Genomic DNA, 19,373 nt, shown 5'->3' with positions numbered 1-19,373 from the left:
GACTTGTTTATGAAAATGTTGCTTACCATTTAAGATTCCATTATGAAATCAAATGTACCTACAGCAACAGAGATGGCATGGGCTCAAGACAAACATGACAGACAAACTGAGAAGAAAGAGCTCAGGTGAGAACACAAAACACTCTTTATTCATCTGTAGGCATTTTGCTTCCATTACCTTTCCTCCCACTATAGGGCCTTTCGCACCGCAGGAACCTTTCCATTGTACCAGAACTAACTGTGGAACTACCCACTTTTGTGCATTTTCACACCGCAGGAACTGGGAACGATTTTAGTATTGGACTGCCTTTTTCAAGAAATAAATTAGCTCCTACTCCGGAGCAGGGTCTAACCAGCACACCTGGTACTACCCGTGACATAAGTAGACATTGATTGGCCAGACGCATTCGAAAACACCCTCACACGGCATTATTTGAAACGCCATGTAACATACTCTAAACATTGTGTCAACTTATTTTGCAAAAGCGATAAATAAACGGACGCTGAAGTGCAGGCACTTGTAGCAAATGTAGCACTGCCAGTTGTCGTTGGAGACTCTTAATCCTCCTTTCCGTTCTTTCAATCGCTTTACGTATACGTCGACATTCCATGTCCATTATTGTGAAACCCGTGAGACACAACAAAAACACAGCTTCGATCACAACTTCCTCCATCCTCCTGATGTTAACATTGTTCTTCTTTATTAACGTTGTTGAAAGCCGCACACAAATGACATCGCTGTCGACTGGCTTACGTCACATCCTAGTACACACTCTTAGTGCGAATGCAACCCTTTAAATGTTACTGGGAAACAGTTCACACAAAATCGGCCCAGTACTTTAGTACTGTACATTTAGTTCTGGAACTAAAGCGGTGCGAAAGGCCCCTATATTCCCCTTCAGTTCTACCATGTTCACACTTAATGGGACAAATGTAATAACAGTAATAGTTGTAAATTGTTTTAATTCAGATTATACACAGTGTTTCCTTTAGATTGACAGGTTGAAGCACAGGAAAATACAGTTTATGCATTCAGCAAATTAATTAAGTGTTGGGCGATGGACCTTGTTGGGAAACCAAATACTACATCGCCGATCTGGAGCCATCTCCATTCATGTCACCCATCCGCGTTTGTACAAGTGTCATCAAGTTCACGTGATCGCAAACGCCTGGGTGAGGCTTTCTCCAAACTGGCCAAATACAAACGAGACAGCGAAAAATTAAAGATGTTAACAAGAAATGTGGCAATGATTCCTATTTCAAAGAGACCACCTATAGACTACAGCACAACAGAAAACCATTCAGCATCTTTTAATCATGATTTTCTCATTTCTCACCCAGTCATGTTACTGTATATTCTCTTATGTATATAACTGATCAAGTTGATTATTTTTAAAATGAATTTGCCTCCATCCGCCAGAACTGGAAGTCACGTGTCAACTCATTTCTTCTATGAATCTACTTGACTTTATAATGGGGAATAAGACCCCCTAGAGGTGTGTAGTAAAATTACATCATGAAAAAATCTGGTAACAAGAGTTAACACTGTTTTATGTGCAGCACATATTTACATATTAATCTAAACACTTGATATATTTATTAAGGCCCTGTTTACACCTGGCATTAAGATGTGTTTTCATCGATCTGCTCATAAGTAGACAACAATAAATGCATGTCTAAACGTTTTGAGCTTTTCCACTTTCGAACACTTCCAGAGATAGTCAAAAATGCATTTGACTGGATTGCTTTTGTAGTGTAAATGCTCATGTGGTCAAATGCATTTCAACAGCCACAAAAGACACATACTGTCCATCCACTAAATAAATGCATTGTTATTTTTGCGTTTCTTTTTAAAACTGGGCTGGGCTTGCTTGTTTGTTTGTTTTTAATATAAAAATGTTTTCTTTTTGACAAATGTAAAAGCCCTTTCACACCAAAAGTGAGATGACCAACCCTCAGGCTGAAGGAAATGTAAATTAACATCTGTACAGTAGAGGGCACCATTCAAACAAACCTTTTAGCCGTGCTGCCATTCTGGAGTGCATGAAGAACAGGATGCAGAAGAAAGATTAGTTTGCTGTCGGCTGTAGTCTGGGCGGTGTGTTCGAGCGCAGCTTTTTGGTCCGACGCTGCCGACACAAGGCAACAAAACCGTCGGCTTTTGTCGCCGCTAGTTCTTTGAAGTTGGCTTAGTGTGTCCCGGCCTTAAGATGTTTCCCATCTGTGAAACTTTCCACAATTCCACACTGATGACATAAAATACAGTCTTTCATATGTGAATACTCATGTGGTACCTTAGGCCTACTTTATATTTAAAACTCATTCCACAGTGACCACATATAAATGGCTTCTCGTCAGTGTGAACTCTCATGTGCCTGTTAAGGATTCCTTTTCGGTTGGAAACGTTTTCTACATTGTTGGCAGGTGAAAGGCTTCTCTCCAGTGTGAATTCTTATGTGCTCTTCAATGTTTTGTTTATAATTGAAACTCTTTCCACACTGAGGACAAGTGTAGGGTTGCTCTCCAGAGTGAATTCTCATGTGGTCTTCAAAGCGCCGTTTTTGACGGAAACTCTTTCCACACTCAGAACATGTGTAGAGTTTTTCTCTATGAGTTCTCATATGGACTTTAAGGTTTTCATGTTGATCAAAACTCTTTCCACACTGTTGGCAGGTGTAAGGCTGCACTACATTGTGAATTCTCAGGGGTCTGTTAAAGCTTCCTTTGTGAGTGAAAACTTGTTCCACACTGTTGGCAGGTGAAAAATACGCTCTCCAGTGTGAATTGTCATGTGGCAATTAAGGTTTTCCTTTTTCCGGTTGAAACTTCTTCCACACTGTTGGCATTTGTAAGGCTTCTCTCCAGTGTGAAGACTCATGTGGACTCCAAGGTTTCCAAGTTGAGCGAAACTCTTTCCCACACTTAGGGACATGTGTAAGGCTTCTCTCCATTGTGAATTCGAATGTGTTTTTAAGAGTTTCTTTTTGACTGAAATGCTTTCCACACTTTTGGCAGGCATAAGGCTTCTCTTCATTGTGAATTCTCATGTGTCTTTTAAGACCTAATGTTTTACTAAAATTCTTTCCACAGTGTTGGCAGGCATAAGGCTTCTCTTCTGAGTGAACTCTCATGTGTCTTTTAATACTTCGTTTTTGACTGAAAAACTTTCCACACTGTTGGCAGGAGAAATAACTTCTACTTCTTGTCTTCTGAGCCCTTTTTTCTTGCAGAAGCCTTTTTAGTCTGTGAGCAATTTTTTTCTCCATTCATGAAATCATGTTGATTGTGATATTGATATTTCTCTTCCATTTCATTCAGCACTTCACACTCCTCTTTCAGCACCATCAGGTCTAAGGCGAAAAAAAGACAAATAAAAGTGAACTCCAAGTTTAATGGCACAAAGCAACAGACATCAAAACATGTAAAAACATGTAAAGTATAGTTTTAGTTATTTATTTATAAAGAAGCACTTTTAAAAACAACAGGTGTTGAACCAAAGTGCTGTGCAACAGATGTGAAACAAACTTAAAAACATACACAATCAAGAAAACATAAGGACAAATGAAAGATTATACACCCTCAAACAGAATTAAAACATACAGAATAAAAATGAGTCTTCAAAGAAGATTTAAACAAAGAAATAAAAGAGGAAGATCTTATGTGGAGGGGAATAATGTTTCAGAGTCTAGGAGCTGCCACAGCAAAGGCCCGGTCACCTTTGGATTTAAAATGTGAACGAGGGACTGAGAGGAGAAATTGACTAGACTACCGAAGAGATCTAGAGGTATTATGCGGGATGAGGAGATTACAAATATACTGGAGAGCACAACCATGTAAAGCTTTAAAAACAAAAAGCAAAATCTTAAAATCAATACGGAACTTGACTGTTAGCCAGTGTAGAGATTCGAGTATTGGTGTAATGTGCTCACATTTTCTAGTGCCAGTCAATAATCCTGCCGCATTTTGCACTAATTGCAATCAATCCAAAGAGGATTTAGGCAAACCCAGATAGAGTGAGTTGCAGTAATCCAATCTTGAGGTTATAAATGCATGAATAACAGTTTGAAGATCCTTAATGGAAAGCATCTTCTTGATTCTAGCAATTGATCTTAATTGAAAGAAACTACTCTTCACAACAGCACTGATCTACTTATCAAAAGACAACGTGGGATCAAAAGCAACACCAAGGTTTCTAACACAGCCACGTACTTTTGATGAGAGGGGACCAAGCTGCTTATCAATGCCAGAAGACACAACTGTTGGACCAAAAACCATTATTTCAGTTTTATCATTATTTCACTGTAAAAAATTCAAGTTAATCCAGCATTTAATGTCCTAAAGAAATACAAACTGACTAGTCATTGAACAATTATTGTTTTTAACAGGAAAATAGAGCTGAGTGTCACCGGCATATAGATGATATGATAAATTATGTTTCTGAATAATATGACCGAGTGGAAGTATATATAAGCAAAAAAGAAGAGGACCCCCAAAACAGAGCCCTGCAGAACACCATAGGAGATATGAGCCCAGATGAGAATCAATTCCCCAAATTCACAGAATAATTTCTTTCCTTAAGGTAGGATGCAAACCACTTCAGCACAGATCCCTGAAGACCAGCTACTTGATCAAGTCTTTGTAGCAGGATGTGATGATCTATTGTATTGTATATAATTAGTAACCTTCAACAAGGCAGATTCAGCACTCTGAGGTTCTCTAAAACCTCAACATCGTTCTGAAATGTCAAAAATATTAAAAGTACTCATTTAAGATGAGCTCTGAGAATAAACATTTTTTTCCAAAACCAGGTCCAGGGTTTTTTGGTCCAGGGCTTGACATTAAGCCTTTACATGTGCTTGTCCTTCGGACAAGTAAATCAGTCATTCACTTGTCTGGGGGGAAAAAGGTGGTTCTTTTTTTTGGTGTAAATGTAGGCCTAATTTATTCTGAAGCAATAGTCTCATCAGTGCTCTATCAGGTATAACTTTAATCAAGATATTTGTGATATATGCCTTAAATTGATTTCTGTTACACTTTTTAACTTTATGAAGGGCAATATTTTTCTAACCTTATTAAATTTCACCATTTACATCAGATTCTTAAATTTTATCAATATATTCAGTTAGAATAATAAGACACTATATGGTTGTTACCATTCAAATTAAACTAATAAACAAAATGAACTATTTTCGTTAGCGAAATGGAGCAAAAACTGTCAATAATGTGTCTAAAATGTCAGTTAACATTACTTGTTTATTGATCTAAAGTTGTGTAAAATCAATATCGGAAACAATACCATTAAGGAGCTATTGATAATAGCTGTAACAACTTGATTTAATGCTGGAAAAGCCTCTTTAAAGATTTGAGAAGACAGAATAGCAGAGTGACAGAATGAGAGCTTCATATTATGAACAATATCATAGAGCTGAGAAGGTGACACAGGTCAGAAAAGAGAAAGGAAGCTGCGATGAGAGCACGCCCATACTCATGTCTGAGGGCACGAGCGGGGCCCATGTAGCCATGGCTGGACTTTACTCATCACCTTGGATCTCTGAAGTCTAAGGGGAGCAACTGAGTCCAAGGTGGAGGTGCAGGTACTACAAGAGGATAGAGCATTCACAGCTTTTGGGATTTGGGTAGATAAACACACATTATTGAAAGACTTGGCAGTAGAGGAATTAAAACGTCTAGAATAATGAGGGGAGTGACACCATTTAGGCAGAGTACATGGCAATGCAGAATCAAAAAAAAACTGGACAGTGATCAGAAATGGCAGCATCACATGCTTCATCAATATTATTTACAGAAAAACCAAGTGAAAACACTAAATCCAAAGTGTGACACTTCTGATGTGTAGGTCCAAAGACAAACTGTACAAAATTAAGAGAGTCCATAAGTAGGGCTGCATGATAAATCGCATGCAATTGTCATGCGCATCTCGTCAGTAAACCCAGCTCTGTGATCACTGATCAAGAGTTGTTACATGTAATTTGAGAACACTTTCTTTAGGACATGTATCAAAAACATGTATCAAGCTGGTATTTAAAATCTAAATCAAATCCCCCCCACCATACAACAGCAGATCTCAACAACATTGTTTCCTGCTCTGACTCACATCATCGACACATCCCTCACTACTGGCAAATTTCCCACCACATTTATTGACAACCTGTGGATCGTTGGATTACCTGAGGGTGTGGAGGGTGAAAATTCTACATGATTCTTCGAGTTGTGGCTCCCTAAAGCCCTATTTGCACGGGATTAGTAATACCCTGGTGACCTCCAGTCATTTGTAATAATTGCAGAGGTTGTCTGTGATCTTAATCTCGTGCGAATCGGCCCATGTCTGTAATTTGCAAAGTGAAAATTCCCCCGCAAATGACCTTTATAAAAATAAAATAATGTGTTTTTCTTACCTTAAACCGCATGAACACATTTCATTACACCAAATACACAAAAAAAAAAAAATTTTTTAGCAACATCATATGACCCCTTCAAAATGAGACACTTTAAAAACACTTAATACTTAAAGAGAAATTTTTTAATCTTTTGCTTGTTAAGGGTATACGTCACTGGGTAACATATTTGCATAATCCCCGCCTGCCTGCGATATACGAACAGAGTCTGACCTGCCCACAAACACTTACGCTATTAGTGTGTTAACATCATGTTGAGACGTCGCTGTGTTCAAGGATACCACAGAAATACAATTCAAACCTTTTGTTTTGTGCATGTCGTTTTATAAAGGACTGCTTCTCTAATCTGGGCTTTTATCTTCTTTGGCTTCTAATCTTCCTTCTTAATTTGGACTAACAAAATCTCCGAACCACAAACTGTAAGTACGATTGATACGTTATGTGTATGTTTTCAATTGAGTGCTCAAAAAAAAGTTTTTGTGCTAATACGTGATGTATGCCAAGTGCAGCTTAAGGTTTCCAGGTAAAGCACAATATTACTGTCTTGCTGAAGTAGTTCTGATAATTCACTGCGAACCTACTATTTCTAAAGAATGTGTCGATTATTGTAGATTGATGTTGTTCTAATTACTTCATTTAATAATTAAAGAATGTAGTGTAACACACAGACTTTATAATCATTGTGAAATTGCTGTTTTTTGTGCTACATCGGCAGTTATAGGGTTAATGTGGGAGAGACGAGCAAGTGTTAAGGCTGCTGCGCCTGTGATACTGTTCTGCGTTCTGATTAAAAGTTAAGACAGAGCGTTTTTTGTCTGTCATTATTCAAACATTACAGTAGACATATTTTGGTTTACAAACTGTATTGTTTCATCACTTAGTCACGTTAGCACTCGGCTAACGTATCCACCAAGTGTTCACAGTTTAGCAGTTAAACTTTACCTGTGGGAACGATTCACTTGCATAAGTTACTCTTTAAACACTTAAACCAAAATAATGGGTGTGTCAGTCCTAAATTTTTGTTCTAAGAGTATTTCACATAGCGTTTTAGTGCTAAAACTAGCTCTTAAATCTGTGAAACGTTATGAGTAGTGAAGAGGACTCCTAAGTCACTAAGACCAAATCTGAACTATCCTAAAATGGCTGTTGCCAGCAATCTACCTCAGAATATAAACATTTTAGAAACATTTTATGATAATGAGCTTTTAAAAAGGTATCAGCTTTGGTTTGGAGGTTATCCCAACTCCGAATTTTTGATTATATCCTTAATATATAGCTGTTCTCGTGTCCAGTTTGGTTTTCTTTTATGTTTGCATGTCTTACTATAAGCCATGATTGTTCTACTTTGCTAATTAAAAAGCTGTTAATATGCATATTACCAAAATTTTATTAGTCGCTTAGTAGCAGAAAAAAAATAACTAAAATTTACATGAAGTGGCAAAATCACGCAGTCCATGATGGACAAATCATTAACGGCTGGTCTATGTGGTAATAAAATACGTACATCGGGCAGGACATCCATATGCTCACCTAACATTCATCGACCTCAAATATGGCGTATCATCTGAAATGTGTATGTAGTAGCAACTTTACAAGACAGCTCGATCTAATGTTAGCCTAGGAAAAAGTACGCAGTTAACAGGTTTGTGTGGAGTGTTGAAGCTGAATAGTAGGACGCTTGGGCTACTGCGGGACAGATGGAGGCACCGGTGCGATCATTTGCCCTTAAAATACTTAATTTTTGGTCATACAGTTAAGAGTAATGCATCTTCTGTATCTGTAAAGATTCGCGTCCACTCAGAATAACTTTTGTAAAATAATGAAAGCAAACAAGGATGCGCTTTCTGCCGTCTCGGATAGGGATGCGCCGATATGATATTCGTATCGGGTATCAGCTCCGATACTGCCATTTTTCTCGGATTGGGTATCGGTCAGAGAGGGCCGATCCAAATCCAAGATTTTTTTTTTTCTTTTTTCGATTGTGCAAATTATTCTGTGTTACTTCTGAATCCATACGATAGCTTAATGTGAGCTACATACGAATATTTAAGCCCTTACATTAAAGTTCACGCAAACTCTTTTCTCCGCTGTGGCACATATTGAAATCGCTTCGTGCTGCAGTGTATTTGTTTTGTCCTATTGTTTTTTTCACTAAATGTTTGGATTTCTAAAATTATTGTGCACTAATTTTTATAGAATAACTTTTGCTGCTGAATTATCCACTAACCTAGTTTGATAAATTTTTGTCATAAATTATGAATGTACATAGGCCTATATTTTTCATATTTGTTGTTTATTTTATTTTTCTTTACAATGAAGTAGACTGTATCTAGTAGATTGTGATAGAATGATTATCAGTTCCACACACAGTGATATATTAATTTTACATTTATTTAAATGGGGGAAAAAAAATTCACTGGTATCGGATCGTATCAGCCAATACTGAACCCTAGGTATCGGAATTGGTATAGAAGGCAAAAAAGGCGGATCAGAGCATCCCTAGTCGCGGACTCTGAACTTTAGTGTGTCACTTCGAAACTCCTTGTAAGCTTGACTTATAACAGACATGAAAAATATATCTATAGAGACTGAAACTTTTAAATGAACCAATTCAAATAAAAAAAATATATATATTCTTAGATTATGTAATCCATATGAAACATGCATACAGGTACAAACTGCGGAGATGACGAGTCAGTGTCGCCGACTTCATCTCTTAAACCAAAAACAGAAAGCACTAGTGTAACGATAAATTATTAAAACGTTAATGTAGTGTACTTGCTTTTTTTCCCCAACACATTCAGAATTATTATATTTGCCTGCACTGTGGCAAGCCTTTTTTCGTGCGCTTGAGCGCTTATTAGGCATTAGGTATTGTAGGCAATTAAAGGCTCATTATTATGATTTATATGGTTTATTAATAAAAGTGTGACTAATGGTCGACTGATGCTTAAAACGAACAACTACTAGTCGACCGGAAAAATCTTTAGTCGAGGGCAGCCCTAATGCATATTGACTAATTGTTTACAAGAAGCTAAATATAAGAGGCTGACAATTATCTGAATATATTTAATTAGTGTCACTTAGCCTGCATTTTAAAATCTTTATTTGAATGTGGAAAAATTATCATTTATTTATTTTAAAACCTTTATTTGAATATGGCAACATAAATATTGCGCTCTACAATATTTCTATGAATAAATCTCTGACAGAGACTATCAGCCAATCACTGTGTGGATAGTTAGTAAGTATGCCGTGACATCATCCATCCATTAGCAACGAGTTCAAACCCCGCCCTTACTCTTAGCTTAAGACTTCTGTCTATTTCTCTTAGTAAAAGTTGTCTCAGCAGCTTTTGTGAATAGGTTTTAAAAGGAAAACTCTTAAATAAAAACTTTTACTGCTATTTAGGAGAACTCTTAGTGGTGAGATAAAATGTTTTGTGAATCCGGGCCCTGGCAAAGGCAAATGAATTGAGAAAATATACAGGAAAAAATAGTTCAGCCCATATTCTGAGAATGAAAAACCAACCTGTTTGTTTCTTCGGTCAGGAGTTTTGACTCTGAATGTTTCTTCAATCTTCACATCTTCAATCTCATCTTTAATAAACGCCATAATGTGTCAACGTGGATCTCAGTCGCTTCAGCAGGAGTTTTTCTGTGTTTAAGATCAGAATAATTAACTGAAAGAAAAATAAATGCAATCTAAATCTGTCTCAACCAGCTCCTAGTTCAGCAGTCAGTGCAATAGTAAGGGAGTCAGTCAGAGTGAGAGTTAATGGACTTAAATGACCTGATTAACTAACAACACAAACCTTTACCAATAAATAATAATAATGAACAAACGAATAAAAGAACACACATTACACATTCACTATTTACTTTTGATTAATATAAGTTATTTCATGATCAGTGTTACATTTAAAATTTTTACACTTTTAATGAAAACATTTGCAGCTGGTTTGTAAAAGTTACACATGTTAGTGTTTTTTGTTTTGAGCAGCAGGAGTCGTTCAGCGCGCGCTGATTCGAGAGATTCAAAACAGTGAATCTTTTTGTGAAGCAATTAATTCAATTGACTCGTTTCGAAAAGCTCCGTTTCTCCATCACTAACGTTACTTGCCAGTGACTGAGTTCATGTTTCCGATGAACTGATTCACTACATAGGGAGCGAAATGAGACGCACCGTTTGTTACAGATGTGTGAATGCGGTTTATTTACTCACACACAAAAAATATTCAAAGTATACTAAATGTGTTGCATTGATCGCTTGTAATAATAATAATTTAAAAAAAAAAAACATACTAAATGTGTTGCATTGCTTTAAACACTTGATGGTTAAAAACAAACCATTTCTTGAGCTGAAACTCAGACGCAGGAGCGCGGCGCTGCCTTATGACGTGCTTACATCATCCCATGACCGAAATAAAGTCCTGTTTCACATCAGCGCTGCTGCCGTTCTACATCACAAAAGTGCATAGATCCTTTACAGAAACAAAAGCGCACACATACAAGAATAATAAATAACATTCAGAGGTATTCAGTGGTTTGATTCTTGTAAAACACATATTTAAATATATGCTTATCTAATTGTGGTGCTGGTCCTAATAACTAACCACAATTACATATCTAAATTATGAGCGAGATCTGTATAAAAGGCAAAACAGGCATCTTTGATATGGAATTCCAAGCTGACTAACTAAACTAACTAAATAAATAAATGTTTAAAAAACGAGTATTTATACTTGTATTTTTTTTATTTATGTAATATGTTTTTCCACATGGATTAATTTATACATTTATTTCCACTTTTATTCATCTCCACATTTATACGTTTACTCAAGTGTTTCTGTCAACATTTATTCCCATAAATTATGTATTGCGTTTCTATATTAAGTTCATATTAAATTTTTTAGTCATGTATTTTTGTCACATTTATTTATTACTATTACTATACTAACACATCGTTATTAGTGTCAAGTATATTTTTATTCATATTATAATGTTTAAATCTGGCACATTTAAAGACTTGGTTCAAAAACATATAGTTCATTTGCCACCAGCGTGATATTTGGTGTGAAAGCCAACAAATGTTATTTACAAGGACATACTCACCCCAAAATGAAAATTTTGTTGTTTATTCACTTACCCCCATGTCCGTTTCAAACCTGTAAAAGCTTTTCGTTAGTCTTTCTGAACACAATTTAAGATATTTTGGATGAAACAACGGGAGGCTGTGAACCTGTCCCATAGACTGCCACAAAGTAAATCTACACTGTCAAGCTTCCAGAAATGTATGAAAAGATCGTAAGAATAGGCCATCTGCCATCAGTGATTCAACATAACGTTAAACTATGAAGCGATGAGAACATACTTTTATTGAAAGAAAACTCCACAAAATAACGAATTTGTTAAGTAAGCCCTTGTGGCGCAGCCCCTGACATAGAAAGAGCTGTATAGCTGCACCTTGCTTCACACACAGCTCATATTCTCCAAATGGCGCTATGTGATGGATGTGGAAAGACACAGAGGAGACAAATTGTTTGAATAAAGTTGTTATTTTTGTTTTCTTTGTGTACAAAAATTATTCTCATCGCTTCAGTAACGTTTTATGGTTGAATCACTGATGGCAGATGGACTATTCTGACGATGTCCTTTTTATACTTTTCTGGCCCTTGACAATGTTATTTATTTGTCAGTCGGTCTTATGGGACAGTCTCACGGCCTACCGGTTTTTCATCCAAAATATATTTAAATGCTGTGTCCGAAAAATGAACAATGCTTTTGGTTGTTGAAACTCCAGGAAGGGGGTGGAATTGAATAGCCCTGTACTGGGGTATGGCGTTCCCAAAAGCATCGTTTAGCCAACTATGGTCGCAAGTAAGTTCCGGTGCTTCGTTCCAACGAATAGTTCAAACGGGTCGGTGTTCCTGAAACCATAGTTCAAACGAAACATTCGCACAACTGCCATCACAAACTGTGTCGTACTATATGAACGACAGCTCTTCACCTGTGGTTAGAGGCATAGTTCGGCGTTGTAGGTGTTGCTGTGTTGACGTCATTGATTACGCCTCACCTTGGGTGGTGTCTATTTCTACTTGGAGATATCGACCCTATCCCCTATGTCCTTTCGAAGAGTTCACCATCCACTTTGAGTGATTTGGACAGAAAGGTGTGGTGTCGGTAGATCTTACTCTATTCACCTTACATTATCTATTTTTTGCATCTTAAAAATCAAGTTTGAAAACTAGATAGTAGCATGGTCCTCACAATATTGCTCCGCTTCGAAAGTGCCCTCCTGAAAGCATTGATCATGCCGATTGCCACATGCAGCACCTTCATTTCTGTGCGAAGAAAAGAAAGGGGTGAGTGAATTTGTCAATTGAGTATTTTATAAAACATACATAAACCGCATCTATTCTCATATAACAATATTGGTAAACAGTATGTTAGAGGGGTTCACTTATGTTAAATGTTAACACTCAAATCACAGTATTTTAACAATGAATGTACCCAAATTCAAGTAACAGAAATGTACCTATAAATAGAGTGAGAGATTTTGTTGTTTTGTGGACAAAGATTTAGAATACGAAATATTCGAGTCTACAAAGGAGTATGTGTGTGTGTGTGTGTGGTGTACTATCATAATATAACCACACACACACACTTGGTCATAAATACACACACACACACACACAGTCTATAAAACTGTTTGCAAAAGTATTTTATTTTTTTAAGTGTTCAATTTAAGTCTGTGGGGGCAAGGGACATAGCATGGCAAATACCAAACATAAATATTTAACAGATTTTATGTCAGATTAAACAAATGTTTCTAAACTGCAATGGTGCTGGATGTTGGCGACGAGGTGCCAGGAGGGAGTTGGGGAGGCAAAGAGATATAACCGACTATGCTCTGGGAACCACGGCATAGGCCACCAAGAGCACAAAAGGGAACAACCACCATGCGTCACTACCTGGCAAACTGCAAGAAGTGTCGCGCACCCAAAAGAGTCAAAGAGTCTTCAAATGCCATTTTGCTACAATGTCAGTGAACAGGGTCCCCGTTGTGATCACCACACTAGTTGGTAACATTAATGGGCTGGATAATCCCTTCCTGTAAATGTACAAGGGCTCATTTACACAGGGTTTGCACACTGGGGGATAAGGGTGCCATCAGTGAGGTGGGGGGAAGCCAATAACTCGTGGGATGTTGTCAATACTGTTGACTTCGGGCAGCTTGATTATCTTCAGGTGTTTGGGGAAGAAAACAGTCATGGTAAACTCTTCATAAGGCTGTCCACAGCCCACAGGTGTTTATGCTGTCATAGTTTGGTGCTAACTGCAGATTTGGCTTAGCCCAGTTGTCAATCACCCACCCACCATCCATGAAATGTCCAACAGCATATCATGCAGTGTAGCTAAAGACTGAACTGGTGCTGGCATTGTTTTCTGGTGGGGGGGCAATATATTGCCCTCTGAAAATTTTGAAACCTGATGTTATAAAAGCCAGGGTGGAATGCAACGGGCCTGGATGTTGAAGGCGCCGACTGGAGACGGGCTGATGGTGGCAGGCCTGATCGGGTTTTGAAGGCAAATGGCCTGGTTGATGCCCCATTTAACTCTATCCTCAAGGAATCCTTCCATACAACAGGGCCCCAGGCTGGCCAAAACTGTGTCTCTTCTCTGTAGGGAGAGGAGGAACTGAACGGATAACCCCATCAGTCTTGTTTGCTTCCTGAACTTACAGCTGCAGCCACTCAAGACGGTTTTTTCACACTTGTGAGAGTTCCCTCCCCTTATTCCTGACTTCTTCTGGGCTTTGGTTCATAATCCATAGCCAGCATCATTGTATTTTTTGAGTGATTTCCTGGCCCAGTTTTTATTTTTGTCAGTATTTGTAATTCAGTCCTTTTTCATCTTATGGAAATAGCTGGACTTCATTATTTTCCACCGTGCCCTTCCAAAAGAACTGCGATTCATGCGGTTGAAAAATTTGGGGTTTTCGTGTACTTTTCAAGTAACACATGGTCTGAATGGCAAGGAGACGTAAATAGGAAAAATGAGCAAAATAAGCAACAGGTGTCCAAACACTACCTCACAGTTTTTTTCAACTGTTTGCAACTGTGCTTATGTAGGCCTATAATATTAAATAGAAATGGTCTTTATATGAATTGTGAAATTATCAGGACCATTGGGATCAGAAAAGAGCACATTTTTAAATCTTTAACTTTGTGTGTTATATATATATGTTATGCAGACAAATTACATGATTCGGGATTACTCGAGTCTACCGTAAGTCTTTCAAAAGAGTAATTCGAGTCGAAAGACAAAGATTAAAATAAAAAACCATATTACTGTAGGTGGCAGTATGTGTCCGGCCCCAGTCAGCCATTAGATCGAAGAAGAAGAAGAACTACAGCTCAAACACATAAAGCTGTGGCCCAAGTTGAGTCGTGCACATTCGAAGGCCAGGACTTCGAAGGACCAGCCTACGAAGTTCACGAAGGGTCCTCCGAATTTGGCTGTGAGTGATCCGCCCTTCCACCGGGATTTCCTAATTCCTGTTAACAGGTGTTTCGATTAGGCTCTGTCGCATAGCAACGGTGAGAGAGGAGAAGCTGAGAGAGGGGACAGTCCTGCCAGGACGGGTGGAGCCAAACTGCTTTTTTTGTTTTTATGATTACTCATAATGGAGGAGCGTGATAAACCCGGGGCAAAAGCCCGGGGCCGGGTTAACACATGGTTTGCTGCGATCTTTGTGGGGTTTAAACTTTAAATGCGGGTACTGGCTTGGAGCTTGTTTTAAAAAGTAATGATGCATATAAAACTACAAAATAGCCCCATAGATTAAATGCTGACTATATCTTACAAAGGTGAAATTTTTTATGTGTTTATTGTTTGCCCAAATGAACGGGTTTCCTTATTTTTTTTAGGCATTTAAACCAAAAAAAAAAACGTATTTAAAAAATAACATAGTACAGCAAATGCCCAGCAGTTTTAAAATTTTAAACCTTGAACATTTTAGAAGTAACTCAACATACACAAAAGTGCAGCTATCATTAATGTAAAACCCCTGATAAATTATTTTTTTAAAGAAAATACTGCACATCCCTTTATTTTTTTTACTCTAAATATTTAAGATTTTAGAGTATGAAAGATAATACTTTTACTTAAAGGAATTCAGCCAAAAATTAAAAATTGTCTAATCATTTAACACCTTGTTCTCCGGTTTGTAATTTTATTTTGGGGGAACTATCCCTTCATAAATTTTAAAATATAGTAGTATTTTTCCCCAATAGGTATTATATTACAAAAAGTATTTATAAAGTATCCAATTTTTGTACTTTACGTTTGTCATAGCTTAACAATTTTCTCTTTCCCTTCTTTCCCAAATCAGACCAGCCCCCTGTCTGCGGATAAAGCGATGTGTCAGTGCTGGACAGGTGTTTAAGGTTTGTTCAAGCAGGGAACCCGCTGTGCTGCTGGATCTACTGGGGGGGAAGGCAACAGTGATGGGGTGCCGGATCCGACCCTGGGGTTTTTCTTCTGTCTGCCAAAAGGACATCCTACAGAAATCTCCCGATGTTTTACATGCCTCGTTCCACTGTCACCCCCATTGTCCTCCGAGTCTCTTGAGGGGGTGCGGCCCTTCACCCAAAGTTGCCCCCCGAAGCCCCCCGAAAAAACAGGAGGGGGGGCCCGGGCTCAAAAGATGCTGTTTTTCTGATTTAACCTCAAGCTATTTTGTAAAAGGTTGTAAAAATACTTTTTATTTTTTGGGAAAAATTTGTTTTTAAGTGTAAAAAAATATTTACGGAAAAAAATAAACTATAAAAAAAATTTTTGGAAATTTTTTTTTTTAAACTAATTAAAAAAAAAAATAAATAACAATGAATAAGCATTTTTTTTTTATTTACACTGTGAAATCGAAACAAAAATCAAAATGTACAGAAATACTCAGGCTTATTCGAATAAATTTCCCAAAAAATGTGTATACAATTTTTTGCATTTTATTTTAACTTGCGTCACAAAAAAAAACACGAAATTGGTTGTTTCACTACAAAATGACATTTAAAAAAAAATTGGAAAAACTTTAAAGTACCCTTTTTTTCCCCGGTTTTTTCTTGGTAAGAAAAATGTATTTTTTGAGTTTATTCCTCCCGTCCCTGCTCCCCCCCACCCGTCTCAGGAACTTCACAAAAAAAAACCATGCATGTTAACAACAAAAACACATGCTCATTTTTCCCCAAAAAGATTAAAACAAAAAAAAAGGAAAAACTAATGAAAAAAGACAGGTTTTTTATCTTAACGTTAGAAAATATACCGCGGGCTGCATAAAAAACGAATGCTAAAGTTTGGTTAAAACTTTTAACATCTCTTGCTGACTGCTTACAGAAACAAAAAGGGAAAACCATTGCCATATAGTGATGTCTTATTGTTTGTGGGCTTTTGTTAAAACCCTGGCTTTAAACCCCTTTGCGGGATATGATAAAAAAAAACACAATACTTACATTTCAATGTGAAGGGTCCCCAAATCTCACCCGCCTCTGAATATATGCAAGTTTCGGGATATGGTAGGTGCGAAGTGTCCATAGATTTACATTCATTTTCATAAAAAGAAGGCCATTTGAATCCTTTTGAAAAGTCGCCTTCGTTGCGCCGCGTGGCGCCACTTCAAATGCGGGCTTGAAATCGCATTCTGACTTTTGGACAGCTTCGCTGGCCCGTGTAAAATCGCACTTCACACTCAGTTTGGGAAAACCACGCGCGCCACTGTTCGTTGCACTTCAAATCGCACTTCGATCCCTCACTTAATTTGGGACACACTTGTTTTTCATGGTCGCCAAAAAGGTACCCTGGTTTGGGGAACAGTCGGACTAGCTAGTTCTTTCCATAACGATGAATCGTCTATAGTGGTTAATCAGAGGTTCCGGGGTTTTACGGGGGAAACGCCCCCTGGTTTGCTAATTGCCTTTAGTTGGATATTTAAAACCCCTTTTAAAAAAAATCTTTCTAAAAAATCTTGCAAACCTTTTTAAAAAGTGGGCAAAACTTCATCTTTTAGGTGACTTGAGCCCCTTTTCCCCTATTATTTTTAGGGGGGGATGTGCCTATAAGTGAAGCTAAGTGAACCCATTCGCAGTATTGTGAATGCAAAATTGAAAAAAATTTAAACACACAATAAAAAACTGTTATAAAAACAAAATTTAAAAATATGAAAAAAAGAATTGAATAACACAAACCTTCTACTTAAAAATTAAAATTTCAAAAATCATCAATTCAAAATTCAGAGAGACCTTGACTTATCATATCTGCAAATGGTCAAAATCAACCCACACATAAACAATAATTTACCTAACAAATCCTTCCACATTGCCAAAACAATAAAAAAGCGTGGCACAACAAAGACTCCAGGCCATGTGCATCATTGCTGCTATAGGAGTCAACAAGAGCTGGCATCAAGACTGAAGGACAAAATTTGAAAAAAAAGCGTTGGCACACCAAAGACTTCAGGCCATGTGCATCATTGGTGCTATAGGAGTCAACAAATGAAGAATCATTTGGTCATTATGATAAGGAGCTGGCAGATGCATTGGGAGTCACTGGAATTGTGGATCTGATGATTTTTCAGAGCTGGTAGATTCACAAGGTAAAAGTATACTAATTTTACAGTACTGCAATCTTGAATGTCTGAAATCCCCGAGGGGGGACCGAAGAAAGGTTTTCATAAATAAATTTCAACAAACATGTTGCTTATTGCAAACTAAATGCATCTGTCTTCACTCCAAAGAAGATTGAGGCTGCACTATTAATCGAACAATGTGATTGGCCATGCGCATGTATACTTACATTGTGAATCTTTTTTTGTTAGGGAGTAAATTCTGATTAATTGCTATTTTAAAATTCACTTTTGTAGAGAAGGTAATGATTAAAGTGCAATTAAAAACATTTTAAAGTTAAGGGGGGGGGCAGCGTCGTCGGCAGCGCTGCACAGGACTTGCTCGAAAAGAATGTTTCAAGGAAGTGTGTTTTTGTTTGTAAAGAAAAAAGTAACCTTGTTCAGCTGCACAAAGAAAAACCCAGCGTTTAAGGAAACAGGGATGCCGTTTGTTTACCAGAGCAACAAAGGATTTCACATGCGTTCGTTTGGTGGATCCCCCATCATCTTCGTGATTAATGTTTTATAAACAAGGCCCAGTTCGACACTGGATTTACAAAACGTTTGATACTAAAAGAAGGAGCAGTCCCAGAGATACAAGATCCCAGTCATGAGTCAAAACCACAAGTGGTAAGTAAAACTGCATAAAATTTCTGTGTTTTGTTGGCAATCGCCGCATAAGTGCATATAATGTAAACAACACGAACACTCGTGCCTCGTGCTCGTGACTCTCCAGCTCAGCCCCCGGCAAGCAAACCAGGAGCTTCGCTGTTTTCGGAGAGAATCGTAAAGCTGTATCTTTCTTTATAAATACTGATAAAACTAAAGATCTTCAGCGGTATGAAGGATTGTAATACATTTTTAAGTACTCAAGAGTAAACATGAGATTGGCAGAAAAGAAAATGTGTGTGTATGTCGCTTTTAAGAGTGGGTTTTCCCCAAACAGTGGTTAGGCGGTGTAAATGGGCTGAAATGACTTTTATTCTGTCTTACTGTATGTTATTTATCATCTATTACCATCTTGCAACAAATTCAAGATTATTTGTACAGGAGATTTTCACAAGTACAATATTTTTCAAAGCACATCTAGAGACAAATACTTGTTTCACAGGGCTACAAATTTAGGACGTATTATTTTAAAGCCAGAGATGGGTGTTGGTCAAGGTTAATGTCCTAAGGCACTAATACACGCTATTAATATAATACAGTTATGTGGTACTAACATTCATTGTTTCAGTAAACAGACATCAGTAATTACAAAAATCTGACCCAATGCCTACAAGCAAGCAGTAAATAGCTC

Source organism: Cyprinus carpio, chromosome A24 (genome assembly GCF_018340385.1).
Source record: "Cyprinus carpio isolate SPL01 chromosome A24, ASM1834038v1, whole genome shotgun sequence".
Classification (NCBI taxonomy): domain Eukaryota; kingdom Metazoa; phylum Chordata; class Actinopteri; order Cypriniformes; family Cyprinidae; genus Cyprinus; species Cyprinus carpio.
This window is presented reverse-complemented; position numbering follows the sequence as displayed.